This window comes from Triticum aestivum, chromosome 7D (assembly GCF_018294505.1).
Source record: "Triticum aestivum cultivar Chinese Spring chromosome 7D, IWGSC CS RefSeq v2.1, whole genome shotgun sequence".
In the NCBI taxonomy this organism is placed as follows: Eukaryota; Viridiplantae; Streptophyta; class Magnoliopsida; order Poales; family Poaceae; genus Triticum; species Triticum aestivum.
This window is the reverse complement of record NC_057814.1, coordinates 179,218,356-179,233,195: the sequence shown is the minus strand read 5'-3', so window position 1 is coordinate 179,233,195 and position 14,840 is coordinate 179,218,356. Positions and strand designations below refer to the sequence as shown.

General features: G+C 46.5%; 1 pseudogene; it reads left to right on the top strand.

The window, feature by feature from the left end:
* Window positions 1–5,096: 5,096 nt before the first annotated feature.
* Window positions 5,097–5,678, top strand: LOC123169375 (uncharacterized; annotated as a pseudogene).
* The last annotated feature ends 9,162 nt before the right edge of the window (window positions 5,679–14,840 follow it).

Genomic DNA, 14,840 nt, shown 5'->3' with positions numbered 1-14,840 from the left:
ATAGCTTGGTGGCAGTGACTATGGAGAACCATCACTATCTCATCTGGAAGATTAACTCCCACTCGATTCAACTGATTGTAGTACTCAGACAATCTGAGCACATGCTCAACTATTGAGCTTTTCTCCCTTAGTTTGCAGGCTTAAGAAACTTGTCAGAGGTCTCATACCTCTTGACGTGGGCACTAGTCTGAAATCCCAATTTCAGTCTTCGGAACATCTCATATGTTCTGCGACATTTCAAAAACCGTCTTTGGTGCCACAATTCTAAACCGTTAGCATTACGCACTAAACTATCACGTAGTTATCAAAACGTGTATGTCAGATGTTCCGCAACATCTACAGACGACGCTGAGGTTCAGCACACCGAGCGGTGCATTAAGGACATAAGCCTTCTGTGCAGCAATGAGGACAATCCTCAGTTTACGGACCCAGTCCGCATAATTGCTACTACCAACTTTCAACTAAATTTTCTCTAGGATCATATCTTAAACAGTAGAACTAAAGCGTAAGCTATGACATAATTTGCAAAGACCTTTTGACTATGTTCATGATAATTAAGTTCATCTGATTATTTAATGAACTCCCACTCAGATAGACATCCCTCTAGTCATCTAAGTGATACATGATCCGAGTCAAACTAGGCCGTGTCCGATCATCACGTGAGACGGACTAGTCATCATCGGTGAACATCTCCATGTTGATCGTATCTACTATACGACTCATGTTCGACCTTCGGTCTCTTGTGTTCCGAGGCCATGTCTGTACATGCTAGGCTTGTCAAGTCAACCTAAGTGTTTCGCATGTGTTCCGAGGCCATGTCTGTACATGCTAGGCTCGTCAACACCCGTTGTATTCGAACGTTAGAATCTATCACACCCGATCATCACGTGGTGCTTCGAAACAACGAACCTTCGCAACGGTGCACAGTTAGGGGGAACGCGTCTCTTGAAATTTTAGTGAGGGATCATCTTATTTATGCTATCGTCGTTCTAAGCAAATAAGATGTAAACATGACAAACATCACATGCAAATCATAAAGTGACGTGATATGGCCAATATCATCTTGCGCCTTTTGATCTCCATCTTCGAGGCGCGGCATGATCACCTTCGTCACCGGCATGACACCATGATCTCCATCATCATGATCTCCATCATTGTGTCTTCATGAAGTTGTCTCGCCAACTATTACTTCTACTACTATGGCTAACGGTTAGCAATAAAGTAAAGTAATTACATGGCGTTTTCATTGACACGCAGGTCATACAATAAATTAAGACAGCTCCTATGGCTCCTGCCGGTTGTCATACTCTTCGACATGCAAGTCATGATTCCTATTACAAGAACATGATCAATCTCATACATCACATATATCATTCATCACATCCTTTTGGCCATATCACATCACATAGCATACCCTGCAAAAACAAGTTAGACGTCCTCTAATTGTTGTTGCATGTTTTACGTGGCTGCTATGGGATTCTAGCAAGAACGTTTCTTACCTACGCAAAAGCCACAACGTGATATGCCAATTTCTATTTACCCTTCATAAGGACCCTTTTCATCGAATCCGATCCGACTAAAGTGGGAGAGACAGACACCCGCTAGCCACCTTATGCAACTAGTGCATGTCAGTCGGTGGAACCTGTCTCACGTAAGTGTACGTGTAAGGTCGGTCCGGGCCAATTCATCCCACGATGCCGCCGAATCAAGATAAGACTAGTAACGGAAAGTAAATTGACAAAATCGACGCCCACAACTACTTTGTGTTCTACTCATGCATAGAAACTACGCATAGACCTAGCTCATGATGCCACTGTTGGGGAACATAGCAGAAATTCAAAATTTTCTACGCATCACCAAGATCAATCTATGGAGTAATCTAGCAACGAGGGGAAGGGGAGTGCATCTACATACCCTTGTAGATCGCGATGCGGAAGCGTTGCAAGAACGCGGATGAAGGAGTCGTACTCGTAGCGATTCAGATCGCGGTTGATTCCGATCTAAGCACCAAAGAACGGTGCCTCCGCGTTCAACACACGTGCAGCCCGGTGACGTCTCCCACGCCTTGATCCAGCAAGGAGAGAGGGAGAGGTTGGGGAAGACTCCGTCCAGCAGCAGCACAACGGCATGGTGATGATGGAGGAGCGTGGCAATCCTGCAGGGCTTCGCGAAGCACCGCGGGAGAGGAGCAGGAGGGAGAGGGGTAGGGTTGCGCCAAGAGAGAGGAAGTCTCATGTGTATGGCAGCCCCAAAAACCCCACTATTTATAGGGGAGGGGAAGGGGCTGCGCCCCCATCTAGGGTTCCCCCCCAAAGGGGTGCGGCCAGCCCTAGATGGGACTTGGGGGGCGGCCAAGGGGGGAGAGAGGGAGCACACCACTAGGTGGGCCTTAGGCCCATCTGAGCCTAGGGTTTCCCCCTTCCCCCCCCCTTCCTGCGCCCTGGGCCCCTTGTGGGAGGTGCACCAGCCCACCTAGGGGCTGGTCCCTTCCCACACTTGGCCCACGCAGCCCTCTGGGGCCGGTGGCCCCACCTGGTGGACCCCCGGGACCCTCCCGGTGGTCCCGGTACGTTACCGATAGCACCCGAAACTTTTCCGGTGACCAAAACAGGACTTCCCATATATAAATCTTTACCTGCGGACCATTCCGAAACTCCTCGTGACGTCCGGGATTTCATCAGGGACTCCGAACAACATTTGGTAACCAGGTATATCTATTCCCTATAACCCTAGCGTCATCGAACCTTAAGTGTGTAGACCCTACGGGTTCGGGAACCATGCAGACACGACCGAGACGTTCTCCGGCCAATAACCAACAGCGGGATCTGGATACCCATGTTGGCTCCCACATGTTCCACGATGATCTCATCGGATGAACCACGATGTCGGGGATTCAATCAATCCCGTATACAATTCCCTTTGTCTATCGGTATGTTACTTGCCCGAGATTCGATCGTCAGTATCCCGATACCTTGTTCAATCTCGTTACCGGCAAGTCTCTTTACTCGTTCCATAACACATCATCCCGTGATCAACTCCTTGGTCACATTGTGCACATTATGATGATGTCCTACCGAGTGGACCCAGATATACCTCTCCGTTTACACGGAGTGACAAATCCCAGTATCGATTCGTGCCAACCCAACAGACACTTTCGGAGATACCTGTAGTGCACCTTTATAGCCACCTAGTTACGTTGTGACGTTTGGTACACCCAAAGCATTCCTACGGTATCCGGGAGTTGCACAATCTCATGGTCTAAGGAACTGATACTTGACATTAGAAAAGCTCTTAGCAAACGAACTACACGATCTTGTGCTAGGCTTAGGATTGGGTCTTGTCCATCACATCATTCTCCTAATGATGTGATCCCGTTATCAACGACATCCAATGTCCATGGTCAGGAAACCGTAACCATCTATTGATCAACGAGCTAGTCAACTAGAGGCTTACTAGGGACATGGTGTTGTCTATGTATCCAGACATGTATCTGAGTTTCCTATCAATACAATTCTAGCATGGATAATAAACGATTATCATGAACAAGGAAATATAATAATAACCAATTTATTATTGCCTCTAGGGCATATTTCCAACACTTTTACGGGCTGTAGGATCCATGGGCCTTCTACGGGGCGTATCGCCATTTCGCCAATCATGGGTCGTACTATTCATGGACAATAACGGGCCGTTTATTGGCTATATTTGATAACTCTATGAAAGCAGCCCAACGGGTTTTTTTTGACATGAAAACGGCCCAAGGTATTAACGGGCCACAAACGGGCCGACTGTAACCACGGGCTGAATTTGGCCCACAAGCAGACAATGATAGTAACGGGCCGTAAGTAACCGAATGCTGGAAATGAGCCCAAGAATAAATGGGCCCTGAGAAGGCCGAAAGATATCATGGGCTGGAAACGGCCCAACGGAATAATGGGCCGTTAATGGGTATAAAGTGACACACTGTTCATTACGGGCTAGTTTTACCATGGGCCGTTAAGGGGCCGAGGGTTACTAAGGGCCTAATATGGGCCGAAAGACGTCATGGGCCATACATGGGCCGGAAGTTAAAACGGGCTGGAATTATATTGGACGGCCCAGATGACGCTACTGGGCCTAATTCGGATAGGCCGTAAACGGGCCATGGGATAGCGGGCTGTAAATGGGCTATATGCGAACAGGCCGTTAACAGGCTTGCTGTGGGCCGGCCCACCACCTTTTGACCAAGTCAAACGGGCCGGCCTTTTCACAGGAATGGGCCTCTGTTGGGCTGTGCCACATGTCGGCGTATCATAGGCGCTTTGGGTCCAATGAGTGGATGACATCTGTCCCAACGGTGAGCCGACACGTGTTTCCTCCAGCCAATGATGATTTTACATGTGGAAAATCCCCATTGGTTGGGGCTATTAACGGGTTATCGGATCCAAAACCGGACCAGATAGCTTAACGGCGTTCCGTTACGGTGGATGCCACGTGTCGGTCACCCTTGACGAAAGCACTTCTGTGACGCGCAATTTATCGTGATGGAAGTGGACACTTCCGTGATGATAATTTTGGTAATGTCATGGAACACTTCTACGACAGCACAGGTATGACTATCTTGATTCTGTCATAAATTTGTCATGGATGTACATGCATGACAGAAAACGTGACCTACTGTGACAAACATGTATCATCACGGAAGTGTATTTTTTTGTAGTGAATGCACCTTGAAGTAGTATGAATATGTGATGGTAAAACTTTCTAATGCCCGGACCTAAAGCGAGAGATGGTTGTGCACGAATAGGGTGAGATCATGCCGACAGAATAGGACCCGATGATGGAGCTCTCTATGGTCTCTATGGACCTCACCTTGCTCCACTGCCCCTTGTGCCTCCACCCCTTGAAGCCTCTAGTGTATGAGGTTCGAATACACCTCGTCCGTTCGGCTGATCGAGCAAGGTGCAGGTTTCTTGATTGATGTGTTGTTCAATTCATTTGCGCAGTGCAAGGGAGGGCACCTGGCCTGCGCGGACTGCTGTGGCGAGCGCCCCGGGAACCACCGGCAGTGCCAGAAGTGTGAGCGCGGCGGCGGCTTCGACGTGCGGAACACGGCGATGGACGCCGTCCTCTCCTCGGTGAGGGTGGAGTGCCAGCATGAAGGCTGTGGGCTCTACGTCACTTACCACAAGCTCACTATTGACCAGAGCATGTGTCCGCTCGCGCCCTGCAAATACCCTGTGCCCGTCTGCGGCTACGAAGGCCCGCCGCCAGCGCTCCCCCACCACATCAGCACTGTGCATCACATGCCCATGCACAAGATTCAGTACGGCAAGGTGCTCCAGCTGCAAGTGCCAGTGTCGGAGCCGCGGCTCTTGCTGTTTGTGGAGGAGGATGGCCGCGTGTTTTTCTTGGTCGGCGGCGTGCTCGACATCGGCGTGCCTATCACCGTGTCAGTCGTCTGCATCAGAGCGGGGGCATCCCCACCGCCGCACTACGCGGCCAAACTGTGGGCGAATGGCCCGCCGGGGGAGCCCAAAGGCAGGACCGACGCCGTCAAGGTGGAAATCAAGGTGACAAGCAGTAAGGATCCCGGCGACGTCGTTGTGCAGGAGTTGACCTTCTTCACAATTCCGCCCAAGCTGCTGGCCGGGGCTGGGTTGTCGAGGACGGTGTCCCTCCACATTTAGATTGACAAGCTCACCTCCTAAATGATTCTACAGTGCCTTCTGTTTATCTTAGTAATATGCTAATATAGGGGTTAGCTCAGTCTACTTTAGCTTAAGAGATGGTGAGTTTTGGTGGTGATGCAGCAATTACTTCGACATCAGATCAGCAGTTAAAGTAATTTCCAACATTCGAACGGGTATTTTGTGTCTATTGGATATAAAGATCCTTTGGGTAAAAAGTATAAGCAGCTTATATGCTTGTTTGTTGAGGAAGTGTTGCATACTTCTGCGAGTTGACGCGACACATCAAAGTAGTATTACTACTAGTAGTACTCACCCGACTGCGCACCAGGCAAACGAAGCTCGTGTCGTGTTGGTGTCGTGTGCGGCCCACACATTAACCAAAACCTCGCGCCTCCAGCTTAGCCTCCGTGTTTTAAACTTCTTAATCTCAAGGCCAAGGAGCAACGGGAACCTATGATAGAGCCAATCGAATGGTTGAGAACACTACAATTCATAGCTACAGATGCGTGTGTGAGAGAAGACGAGTGTGTGCGTGCACCTCTTCTCTTCATGTATAACGTACTAAACTCAGAGTACAAGTGTATGTGGGTGGCATCGACCTAGGGAGCTAGAGATGGTGCATGCGAGAAGTCCCGAGAGACTAGGTGTGTGCGCGGGAAAGAGGGAGAGAGATGATATGTGTCGATGTAATGCGTGTGAAAAAAAGACTAGTCTATAGCTCGCCACGAGGCTATTCCTGTCGAACGCCCCAATAACCGTAAGATATGTATCCGACGGTGCCAGTTATTGCACATACACAGTAGTATAAAAAGAAGTACCATGGCATATTAGAAAACTGCTACACCATGGCCGAGAAGGCGTGCCCACGTTACGCCATCCGGGAATAGTGTCACACTTCGAAACTAGAACCGTCAATAAATTTTGAGCTTGCGTCTCGTAACATTCCAAATTACTACCACACTATATTTAATCGCAAACTTGTTCACACCGATCACAACCTAAACGGTTTCCACTTAGGAGCGTATTAGTACTCAGTTATAAATACTACTATTCCAAGATGACTGCACATTCCTCCTCAACTCCTCATCCACAAAAACAAACAAATCATTCATCATCGGTCCCTTGCATCTGTCATGGCTAGCGTGAGTTCTCAGTCAAGAGATTACCACCAGGGAGAGGCGAGGATGGAAGTAGAAGCACGAGAGATGTCCCGCCTCGCCGCGAAAGCAGCCGATATGTCCCGCCACGCGGCCGTAGCAGCACAGAGGTCCCGCCATGCTGCCGATGCAGCATGGAGGTCCCGCCACACCGTCGATGCAGCAGACTGGTCCGATCGCACCGCGGGAGTAGCAGAGATGTCCCGCCGCGTTGTGAATTCAGCAGAGATGTCCTCCCGTGCCACGGCGGCCTAGGAAAATGTCTCGCGGGCAGGCAAAGACTCTTACGGGCACATGCATGCGATAGTCCAAAGCCAGATGGATCAGATCTCCGGCTGGGCGAGGTTGCAGGACGACATGAAAGCCTCGTTTGAACAGGCTACCGGCATCATCCGGCAACTAGGGGAGGGCAATGCGAAGCTCCGGGCCGAGCTCGACCTGCTAAGGGCGAAGCAGGCGGCGGAGACCGCTACCTTGTTGAAGAGGACGGGCGTCATCGTCAAGAAATTATGGACAAGAATGCCATGCTCCGCATCGAGTGTGAAAGGCTGGTGGAGGAATCAGTGGATGCTGCCAAGCAGCATATTAAGGACATGAAACTGATGAAAGAGATCATCGCCGCTCGCCTCAAGAACTAGTCTCCGCGACCTGCAGCACATTAAAAAAGTAGAGATCAGCGAGCCAGATCGTTGTATGTGTCTTCCTTCTTCTTTTGCCCTTGTGTATTTTGGGCGTAGCCGTATGTGGCTTTTTTAATTATCTTCCTAAATATGTAAGACAATTATTATCCACTGTCGTCGTCCTTATATATTCATCAGTCTTGCTATAAGTCACAGTAGATGCTATATAGGTCCGTCGGATCTTACATCAAGATCCGTGCAAAATTTTCTTTTCAGATTTTCTTTTTTCTCTCTTAAACCTCAGTTGAGTGAGACATAGCCACGCCATTAAACAAGGGCTCGGGCGCCATTAATAGAGACCTTGGGAGAGAGGTGGGCGGCAGATGGAGGTCAAAGGGCTCTCCTCCTAATAAGCACGCGCAGGGGTCTGATCGCACGCCTCCCTTACTCAAATAGCTACCCAGCACGGCGCCTCCTAGCCAATAAAAAAAGGAGACGCGTGGCGGCACGTAAATGGTAAGTAGAACGCCCACGGTTTCAATAATACTTGTGTTTCCGATTGTACGTGACAACACTTGTTCCAAAATGACTTTGATTGTTAATGTGTGCGCCTTCGCAAATCGGACAGCAAAATTACCACAGCATGTTGGTGCCATGTCATGACACCAAGTCAAGGTCATGATTTTCATGCGTGTTTTGGATTTAGAGGAATTAAAAACCAAGTTTATCAATGTTTCCGGCCAAGCCATGACGCCGAGATGTTTGAATTTAATTCCCATTTCTTGCATGGGACCTAGAAATTCACCCGAGGACACACATGTTATTTTTCAACCAACTTTGGTGCACTGGAGCATGTGCTTGTAGTTCAAATTTGAATTATGCACATTAAATGATCAGAAACTCAATTAATGTATAAAAAAGGCCAAACGAACCCGAAATAATTCCAAAATTTAACACGACACTCATACAGTTTTATGTTGCCTCTCTAAAGAAAATCAAGGGGGGCGGCGTATATCGTTTCGCACACAAAGGTGACACGTTCCCTCTCAATACCACGAGCCTTCTTGAGAGAAGCTCCGGTTTGCAAGAAGCTTATACCAAAACTTGTTCCAATTCAGCCAATTTTTTTACCATAGCATGTTAGTGCCATGACATGACACCATGCCAAGTTTCATGATTTTCAGGCGTGTTTTGGATTTACAAGAATTTAAAAACCAAATTTCCTCGGTCGAGCCATGACGGCTAGATGTTTGAATTTCATTCCCATTTCTTTCATGGGACCTAGAAATTCACCCAAGGACACACATGTTATTTTTCAACCAACTTTGGTGCACTAGAGCATGTGCTTGTAGTTCAAATTTGAATTATGCACATTAAATGACCAGAAACTCAACTAATGTATAAAAAAGGCCAAATGAACCCGAAATAATTCCAAAATTTAACACGACACTCCTATAGTTCTATGTTGCCTCTGTAAAGAAAATCAATGGGGGCAGCGTATATCGTTTCGCACACAAAGGTGACACGTTCCCTCTGAGAACCACGAGCCTTCTTGAGAGAAGCCCCGGTTTGCAAGAAGCTTAGACCAGAACTTGTTTCAGTTTTGCCAAATTTTTTACCACAGCATGTTAGTGCCATGACATGACACCATGCCAAGTTTCATGATTTCCAGGCGAATTTTGGATTTACAGGAATTTAAAAAGCAAGTTTTTCAATGTTCTGGGCCGAGTCACGACGCTCAGATGTTTGAATTTCATTCTCATTTCTTGCATGGGACCTAGAAATTCACCCAAGGACACACATGTGATTTTCCAACCAACTTTGGTGCACCGGAGCGTGTGCTTGTGGTTCAAATTTGAATTATGCACATTAAATGACCAGAAACACAATTAATGCATAAAAAGGCCAAACGAACCTGGAATAATTCCAAAATTTAACAGGGTACTCATATAGTTCTATGTTGCCTCTGTAAAGAAAATTGGGGGGAGGCAGCGTATATCATTTCACACACAAAGGTGGCACGTTCCCTCTCGGAACCACGAGGCTTGTTGAGAGAATCTCCGGTTTGCAAGAAGCTTATACCAAAACTTGTCCCAATTCGGCCAAAAATTGTACATATGAAAACAGGGTTTAGATTATCCCGAACATCTCGCTACCTAGACCAATGTACCGTGATTTGAATTCAACATAAAATGGATACAAATATTTGAATTGGAGATCGTATGGTACATGTAGTTCATATTGAAATATGATTACTACTATATGCATGTTTTTTGTTATCAAGATAATATTTAAATGATGGTATAACTTGACAACAATCGTATTCAAATAAGGAAAATTGATTCAAATTTAGTCCATATGGTAGACGAGAATATATATATATATATTATATATATATATATTCATAGGGTGGAGTAATATTTTCATATAACATGGAAGATCAAATGTAGGACTACATCCATTATAAACCGCAAGATCACCTAACGATATATTTGAATTCTACATACAGTGGATTCAAAAATTAAAATTCGAGATCCTAGCATTTGTAATCATATAAAAAGGGACATGACACTTTCTTGTGGTGGGAATTGATTTGTTTTTTGTTGTTGTTGAGGGAAGTGCGAATTGATTTGGTACTGTGCATGCTAATCTTGTTCTCCCGATTTTTATTACATTTTCTTGTAGTTTTTTCAATGGCATTTATAGCAATATAGTAAACGGGGACATGAGTCTCTTGTGTCTTGTATGAATTGTTTTTTTGTACACTTTAAGTTTGTTCTGCCGAACATGGAATCTGCGCCTTGTTATCCCGAAATTTTCAAGCTCGAGTATCTTTTGTCTCTTCTGCTGTGAAACTCCCGCCTCTTCAACCCGCACCGCACCTTGTTATCCCAAAATTTCAACAGGCGCGAAAACTCCCTCCTCATCCGAAATCGGTCCCGCAGCCCAGACACGCGAAATCCCCCTTCTACCCCTCAGCCGGAAATGCCGCCTCGACGTCGCGTGGTCAAAACCGGTGGGGGTACATTCGTAACTTGCCCCACATTTCGGATAAGCACGTCCCTAAGCCATGGCTCCCCTACCTTCCCTTCCCCCCCCCCATTCGTACATCGAGGCCGCCAAAACCCGCGAAACCCCATGCTCCTCTGTCGGCCTCCCGACCGCCGCCCAGCCGAAGACTCTTCCCCGACGGCGTCGTCCATAGCAACAGCTCGACGTCCCTCATCCACCGCACCGGATGAGGATCATCGTCGATCTCGTCGTCCCGCCGGATCAGCCGCCCTGTCCTCCACTTCCAAGGAGCTGCCCCGACGTTTGCCTCGTCTATCGCGCCACCTCCATCCCCACAGCGCCGTCTTGGCCTGCCCCACCAGAACCGCAGCACCCTCACCAATTCCTCCGATGAAGCTGAGGCCTACTTGGCGCCACCAAGGAGGTTCTACACTCACCACTGCATTTTATCTTTTATTCGATCTCACGGGGCTGCCGGTCCTCGATACCGAGCAACCATGGCGGATCTCCATCGACGGTGCCGTCGCCGGCCACTTCCTTCACAGCGTATCTCCCCCATGTCGTTGCTTCCTCGGCGGCAACTTCCACACCAGCACTAGATGCTGCTGCTCCAGCTCTCGCTCGCGTTGCGGCTCTGTTCTTGCTGTCGGTCGCGCTGCTGCACTTCTCTTGCTTTCGTTCGTGTTGCTGCTCTGCTCTGCTATTGTTGTCGGTCGCGCTACTACTCCGCTCTTGCTCTTGTTCGTGTTGCTGATCTGCTCTGCTCTTGCTCCCGCTCGCGGTGCTGCTGCTACTGCACGACCTGCAGCAGCTACAGGAGTTGCTACTTTAGCACTCGCTCGCGGTGCTGCTGCTACTGCACGACCTGCAGCAGCTACAGGAGTTGCTACTTTAGCACTCGCTCGCGGTGCTGCTGCACGAGTTGCTCTCTGCTAGTGTGTTCCCTGCTCGAGCGACTGCTGATTTAGATCACTGCTTCTCTGCTACTAGTGCTCAAACGCCCTAAACTTCTATTGCAATGCTCTGCTAGTAGTTCAATCATCTTCAACAGTAAAATTCAGTTTCCACTGTAAAGTTCAGTTTCTTTAGTTAAGTTGAGAGTGAACAGTATTTACAGCACCTGTCGGAGCGGCCGTGGCGCGGCTGATGCATTTTACATCTAGCACTTTTTGGTGATGTATTTTACATCATCTATTGCAAATGCTATTAGAGTCCCACTTCATATTAACGTTGATTGTCTTGTCCTGCTTCAGCCTCGCCGTCATACACCTCATCGGAGCTGCTCCAACGACAGAACCATCCATCACAGTGGAGCAGTACCCTCGGCGCCGTCTCCAGAGGCCTCGGATCTTCTACCCTGCCTCCGACAGTCACACTAGCATCACCATCCTCCACGTCCAACCCAATGATGCTGAGGGCGACAAGGCTATGCCAAAGAGGTTGTACACTCATCGCATCACTTTGTTACTCTGCATTCATGTCGATCCCTTAGGGATCCTTTGGTTCAAAGCAGTTGCAAATGTAGAAAAAAATGAATCGTGGTCACAAAGTTAACAGGGAGAAAACTAAATGCTCTTTTGAACCACAATTTGAATCGGTTTAGCAAGATAGCCATTATATGATACTCATGTGGACCAAAGCTAAGCTCACAAAATATTTCGAGGGCAGGCTTTAGTCTGTAGAAGACTGCCAACTAGAATCGCCACTAGTTCAAAGAAAAAGTGAAGGATAACATAGGAATTGGAAACTTTACTACGGTACTACTATTCGTGCATTTGGTTAGAAGGAATGGAGCAAAGCAAAACTAGAGGATTTTTTTTCCTTTGGTGTCTCTTTCAAAGAAAAAATGTATGAATTTTAATATCCACTTGGACGTCCTTTTCAAATTAATATGCATGAAGAACTGGACAAATCGCATTACTGGCATAATAAGATTCTTATTTTACATTTTCATGTGGTTTGACTTTAATTTGACCATGTTTCTCCATTCCCGTGTTCTTCCAATTCATGTGAAACAAACACCCAGGTTGACATAAATCCTATGTTTGCAAATGCTTTGTTTTGCACTTGCATTCCTATCCTATTCCTGTGTTTTTCATGTCCCTGCATTAAAAGAATCCTCCAATTCTAAGGAGCCCTTACAGATTTACTTCATTTTTAGATAGGTGTCAAAGAAAACTCTGTGTGTTATGTCCTGCTCCTGTCGTGCCGTCATCCACCCCACCTGAGATGCACCATCGACGGAAGCGTTCACTGCAGCAAAGATTCCCCCTGTAGTCTTTCTTTTGCCGCCTCAGATCATCTTCCTTGTTGCCGGCAGCCACGCCAACTGCATTACCATCATCGATTGAGCAAATGAACCTGAGGACTACACAGTTCTGGAAGAGAGGACTACACAGTTCTGGAAGAGAGGTCGCACTCTTTCGTGTCTGCTTACTTTATACATCGGTTATTATTACCTGCTACTTTATCGTCCTGTTCACCTCTTAGACTCCGAGTCAGGTCCAAACTAATGTTCAAACTTGAGTTTTAAAATGCCTATGGGGTACATATCGAGGTAGCAACGAATAGTATCTGTCTACTATCTGGTTCATCTGGGCCTTCTATGTGGTTCATGTTGGGTGGGCAACAAACAGTAGATGATCCATCATCTATCTTTTTAAACTAAAGCTATAATCTGCCTACTATCATTAGTTTAGGATCTATCAACTCGTTTGCTACCATCGGTCTTGATTTCTGCATGCACCCCTTAGGCCTTACATAATCTAACTATGTTTTTTTATTATGTATGTCAGTTATCGTACACAATCGTACTGAACATGTAGAGAAAAAGGGAAGACCGTTGCGTGGGAATATAATGTCATGCAAACGCCGCTCCATGGTGGGCGAAGTGGGCACCCCCTCCCCCCATTCCAGATTGTATTCCAGAGGAAGATAACTGTTCAGAGGGGGATTCAGAGGGAGCCGACCACTCCTATTTACCCCCTGAGGTGTTTGCTCTAACCTGACATGCTGATGTTGGTCATATCATGCATATGGCGCCTCGCATTGCTTACATTATACATCTTATATGTCATCAGCTTAGTTTAGATTTGCTTTGTGTGAGTGCCACCTGTTTGGTTTCTATATCATACTCCCATCGTTCCTAAATATTTGTCTTTTTAGAGATTTCAACAAGTCACTACATATGGAGCAAAATGAGTGAATCTACAATCTAAAATATGTCTATACTAGAAAGATGCTCGTGCGTTGCACGTAACATCAAGATGCATTTGTATGAGTAGTTTATCTTGTGAGAGAAAAGGATGAACGAGGGAAGGCCTTATTTGCAAATGTGCAGAGGGGTGTGGGTATATTTTTTTGCAAAGTTGCCATAGTTTCCTTCCTATCCATCGATATAAATCGGACGGCCTATAATTCATGATGGCAGGCACACCATCATCACCAACTCTGTTTTTATAAGAGTAGAGATACATCTGTATGTGGTAGTCCATTTGAAATCTCTAAAAAGACAAATATTTAGGAACGGAGGGAGTATATGTGAATTATGCAATGCCATCTTCTTTAGCCAGGCATCATATATGTGAATCATGCAATGCCATCCTGTTTAGCCAGTCATCGTATATGTGAATTGTATCGTGCCATATTTTTTTCATAATGTATTCCATTTGTCAACAATGTTTATACATTCATCTACTCTTCCTGTGCATCAGCCATTTGAGTCGGTCATGGGAAAATCTGCAGTGAAAACAAGGTCTTCTGAGTAGTGAGTGCTACCTGCTGATGCAGATTTCTTGCTGGTTATAGATAGCTCCTCAGAGGAGGATTCAGAGACACATGACCAGTCGTATTCCCCCCGCGAGGTGTATGCTCTAACTTGGCAGGGTTATATTACTCATATCATGCATATGGTGTCTTGCATTACCATGCCATCTGCTTAGATTAGACATGCTTTGTGTGAATGCCTCATGTTTGCTTTCTATATGAGATATGTGAATTATGCAATGCCATGTTTTTCAGCCAGTTATCATATATGTGAATTATGCACCGCCACGTAGCCAGGCATAATATATGAGAATTATCTCATGCCATCCTTTTTACATTACGTATTCCATTTGTCGACGATCTGTGTATATTGAACTACTCTTCATGTGTATCACCATTTGAGCCGGTTATGGAAAAATCTGGAGTGAAAACAAGGTCTTCAGAGCACGCAATGGTACCTGTTGAAGCATATATCTCGATGGTTACAGGTAGCTTCTCAGAGCAGGATTCAGAGACAGATGACCAGTCCTATATCCCACCTGAGGTGTATGCTCTAACTTGCAATGTTTATATTTCTCATATCATGCATATGGTGTCTTGCACTGCTTAGTTTA